Genomic DNA, 5000 nt, shown 5'->3' on the forward strand with positions numbered 1-5000 from the left:
TTCAGTATATATGTTGTGATATATTGGTTAAGGGCTAAAGGCTAAATTTAGTTTATTATACAATATTTTAGAATATAGTAGTCCTAACTGCTAATCCTGTATCAGAAGTTTCTCCACATACCTACATCCAGATTGTGTTATAATGGAAAAAGAAAAACAAATCCTTTGAATTCTGACAAAATAGAACTAAAGAAAATATAATTATAATTATGGATTTTTGATGATCAAACTTTATATACATCTATTAAATGATATAGATTTAAGAACATGATAAGATAATATGATACAAGCCTAACTGTAGAACATATTGGGATCGCAGCTATGTCTAGAGGTGCATGATTGGGGTCACCTTAAAAAAGGTTGGGAACCACTGTTCTATGGGATCTCTATTTTAGAAACTTGTTAAAGTTATGCTCCCTCTCAATACCTTGCTTGTTGTTGTCATGGGAGGGCTTAGGTGATGGGGACTCCAAATATGGGGGATCACCCCTACCTTGAGCCTCAGCCTTCACCTCAACTAATTTTGCTTGGTCTTTTCTTTTCTTCTTTCCTCTTCCATATCTTCTTTATTCCCTTTTTCTATCCTATTCTTAAGGTGTGAGAGCCGTGCTGAAAGGATGAGAGGCATGGCATTCCCTTGGTTAATTGCCTAGCCCTTACCCTGTATGGGGATCCTGAGTAGTAGACTGTTTCTTTTCCCCATTTTATTCAGGCTCACCATGGCCAATAATGCAGATTCTTTATCCTTGATAGCGGCATTAAGGCTTGCCCCTTCATCAACTAGCCTATCTGAATTTGATTTTGATGGTTTTCAGACCCCTGCCCCTCCTTTGACCACAGCTCTGACCACTGATACTAATACCCCCTTTTCAACGCTTATAAACAACTCTAACCATTCCAAAACACCCACCCAGGTTATTACTCAACCTCTAGGAAGCACCCCTTCCTCTTCCCCAACATTCTCCTATTCATTTCCTGTTGCATAGTCCTCTTCAATGTCTACCCCCTCCTTCCTTATTACTGCTCATCATCCCTATTGTCCTTCCCCACCTCCCTGCAGAACTACTCCATTCTACACCACCCCATCTTCCTCTTGCCCTCATCCTTCTACTGCCTCTACCTCTGCAAACTTTTTGAGTACTCTCTTTGGCCCAGTCAAGTGGGATCGATTCTTTAAGATTCCCCCCACAGCCTCCTATTCTGAGAATACCCTTCTCTTTCAGCAGTGCCTACAGAAATAAGTAGGCAAGGTTACCTTTCACAGTTGCTCTGATTGTTCATGCCTTGTCATAGTTACATCTGCATCCCAAGCTTGTGTACTTAACTAATCTTACTGGCAAACCCATTCCTGCCAAACCTCACCCCTCTCTTAATACTTGTACTGGAACTGTTTCTATTCCCCCAAATGCTTGTCTCATTTAAAACAAGGACTGGTCAGACTGTGAAAATGACGTACTATCCTGCCTTGCTGAATATGATGCAGTGCCAGTACAGTGTTACACTATTCCTCCTAGAGGCTAGTGTAAGTCCCATGTCAATATTGCCAAGATTAGCTTGCATAGACAAGACTTCCCCCATGAGGTTTATATTGGTGAATTGTCTTATTGTGTCCGACAATATTGACCCCTTCCTCTTCAGTGTCAGAAATGCTGGCATTTTGGCCACCCAGCCAAACATTGTCACTCCACAGCCCTCTATGTGCCCAACTTTGTCATGACCGTTCAAATTGCCTTGCTCCATCACGTACATGTATCAGTTGTGGAGAATCCCATAATGTATTTGATAGGAGTTGCCCTGCCTATAAGCTTGAATGTGAGGTAGCAGTCCTCAGATTTAAACTAGGCCTCATTTTACGTGAGGCCAGACAAGAAGCACGATGAGGAGGTTTTTCTCTCAACTTATTCCAAAACATTCCTTAGCTCTGCTCCCCCACCATCTTCACATGATATTTCTACATCTCTCCCCTATGCCCTAAACCTATGTCCTATGTCTACTAACCTTATCCCCCAGTCAAATTCAATTTCTTTACTAAATCCACATACCTAGCCCTCCTCACTTTATTTGTTGTACCACGCAACCTAAATGTTCCACTCCACCCTGTCCTTCTACATTCTCTCCTACACCCTCCTCTTCTTCTGTTCCTCAGATATCTATCTTCTCTTCTCCTCCTCATAAGAGAACCTTTGTTCCTCAGTCCTCTTCACCCAACTCCCCTCCAGAAACCCTTGAAGATATCCAAAACTTCATAAAGATGACCCAAGGGAACACTCTGCTCCCTCATCCACCCCCCAATTTCTCTGTTCCTACTCTTTCTACATTTGAAGTATTTGCAGATATCCATCCTCCTCCTCCTCAAGTTCCCTTCACCCCCCTTCCTCCAACACCGTCCCAACATACCTCACTCTCTCTACCACTCCCACTTGAATACTCACACAAATTCCCACTATCACAACAGTGTCCTTCTCCAGACTCCTCCTCACCAGACATTCCTCCTGATACTTCACCGCCTTCCCCAGTCCCCCTTTCTCATCCCCTGCATTCTTCTCCTCCTACTTCTCCAACAGCCACCTCTGTTTTCCTTGAACAATGACCATATTCCTTCTCCAGTCACAGATACAATGCAATTCACTCAATTGCTCTACCCCCTTATATTCCCCCAGCCCCATCCCAAAATACCTCATCCTCTCAACCCCCCCCCCCCCCATCAGAAAAAGAAAAGAAAAGAAAAGAAAAAATCTTCTCCACATACCTCATCCTATCAACCACCCAAACCATCCAAAAACCCATCCTTCCCCACTATCCCTCCCACTCCCTCCTGGATACACAAGTGAACCTTTTTTATCAGACCCCGCCCTCCTTATCGAACCTCTGGACACCACTTCTTCCTGATCCTTTATCTCAACTCTCAGATGCCTAATCCCCTACTACTAAGGCAACCATATCTACGGTGATCACCTATTATCCCTATTCCTTCCCCAGCCTCAGATACAATGCAATTCACTTAATCGCTTGACTTCCTTAACCTTTAATCGCTCTATTTCCTTAACCTTTCCCATTTTACTGATCCCTTCTCTACTTCATTTACTTCCCTCCTTTCCCTTTTCATTACCATACTTTCCTATAACACCCTCTAATCTTTGACATCTAACACCTTCCCCTCTCCCCAGATTCTTCCCCGACTTTTTCAACAGCTATCCCTATTCTTCGTTGAACATTGTTTCTATACCTTCCCCAATGACAGATACACTATAATTCACTCAGTCGCCCTACCTCCTTAACCCTCCCCTTTCTACTAATTTCTGCTCCAGTTCACTTGCTCCCCATTTTCCCTTTTCACTACCATACTATCCTATAATGCTCTCAAAACTTTGACATCTAACACATTTTATTGTAACCTTTAACTCTACTTTGCCCTTTCCAACACAATACTTTACCATAGTGCTATATGACCTTTGATGTCTAGCACATTTATTTTCATACATTAAACATTAAACATTGAAGTTATGCTTGACACTGGGTGCTCAACTATAATAGTTAAAGACTGGTTAATTCTAGATATAAATTAGGTAAAAGGGTAATGGTATATGAATATTTAGGTAGGCCAAATTATTGTCTCAAAATATTTTTTTTCATAAAGAGTAAGTTCTTTACTGCATTGATAAATCTTATCGCTGCACCAATAAAATTTGCAGTTATAAGAGGATTTGTGGAACCTTCCATTTAAGGCTGATAATGAAGAAAGAAAGTGGTAAAAAGGAAAATATAAAATCCTGTTCTATAAAGTATGAAATTTGTAATGGATTGATTTTTAATCTGTATTAAAAACAAAAACCTTCATGAAATTGTCACTAAACAGCTTATGGTTCCTGAGATGTACAGAGATAAGGTACTCAACCTGATTCTTTAACTGGCAGTCATTTCTCTCATAGGAAGATTAGTTTTAAAGATTTCAGAATTTTTTTTGGCCTGGTGTAGGAGCTGGCATAAAATGTTATTGCAAGTCATGTCATATTTGTCAAAAAGTTTCTGCTTAAGGCAGTGTTAGTCGAGTGCCTATGAAATTCATTCCTGTTATTGCTGAACATTTCTTTTGATATTGTTAGACCTATTTCACCTTATTCTGACAGAGGCCATGGATGTATTCTTACACTGATTGACTATGCAAGCAGGTTCCTAGAAGCTATTCCCTTAAGGAAAATTGATTCAGTTATCACGCAGAGTCTTTAGTAGAAATATTTTCTAGGATAGAATGTCCTAAAGAACTACTTTTGGGTAGAGAAACTCAATTTAGACATGATATGTTGGCAGAAGTAAATGGACTACTTTCAGTTCAAGCTCTTTATACAACTCTGTCCTATCCAAACTTTAATGGTGCAGTAGAAAAACTTAAGGTTGTGCTTAAATCAGTGTTAAAGAAATTATGTTTTGACAGACCTAAGGATTAGGATAGATTCATTCCTGTTATTTTATTTGCATATAGAGAAATTCCTAACAATTCTTCGAAATTTTCTCCATTTGAGCTTCATTTTCTGTGAACTGTGGTCAAATGAATATTTGAGTTTTGATGTGAAGAATATTTATGAATATATAACTGATTTAAGATCATGTTGAAATTAGTAACTGAGATGAACTGCATCTAATGCAGATTTCAGTAATAGATCTTATAAGAAATGTTTTGAAGAATGATGTGATTTGAATGAAAGGAAGTTAGATACTTTGAAACTAATGTCTATAATGCAAATATTCTAAGTTACCCTAACTGGTGTTAAGATCTGATTAAAAGGCAGATGATTGATTTCAGGGATATTTTTTTCAGATGAATCAGGCTATATCTCAAGTATAGAACATGCAATTTGTTTAGAAAAATAAAACAACTCCTATTGCTAGGAAACCTTATCCAATTTCTTATCATCTTGTTGAAACTTTTAGGAAATTGATAAAATACTTGAAATGGGAATCACTGAACACTCTTAATTATCTATATTGCTCATCTGTTGTGC

At 39.1% G+C, this 5000-nt stretch overlaps 1 protein-coding gene across 3 annotated transcripts in view; it reads left to right on the forward strand.

Moving 5' to 3' along the window:
* Positions 1-5000, forward strand: part of LOC113815643 (zinc finger protein 345) — a 12872-nt gene that overhangs the window by 2898 nt on the left and 4974 nt on the right. The gene's annotated exons all lie outside the window — the stretch shown is intronic.

Source organism: Penaeus vannamei, chromosome 38 (assembly GCF_042767895.1).
Source record: "Penaeus vannamei isolate JL-2024 chromosome 38, ASM4276789v1, whole genome shotgun sequence".
In the NCBI taxonomy this organism is placed as follows: Eukaryota; Metazoa; Arthropoda; class Malacostraca; order Decapoda; family Penaeidae; genus Penaeus; species Penaeus vannamei.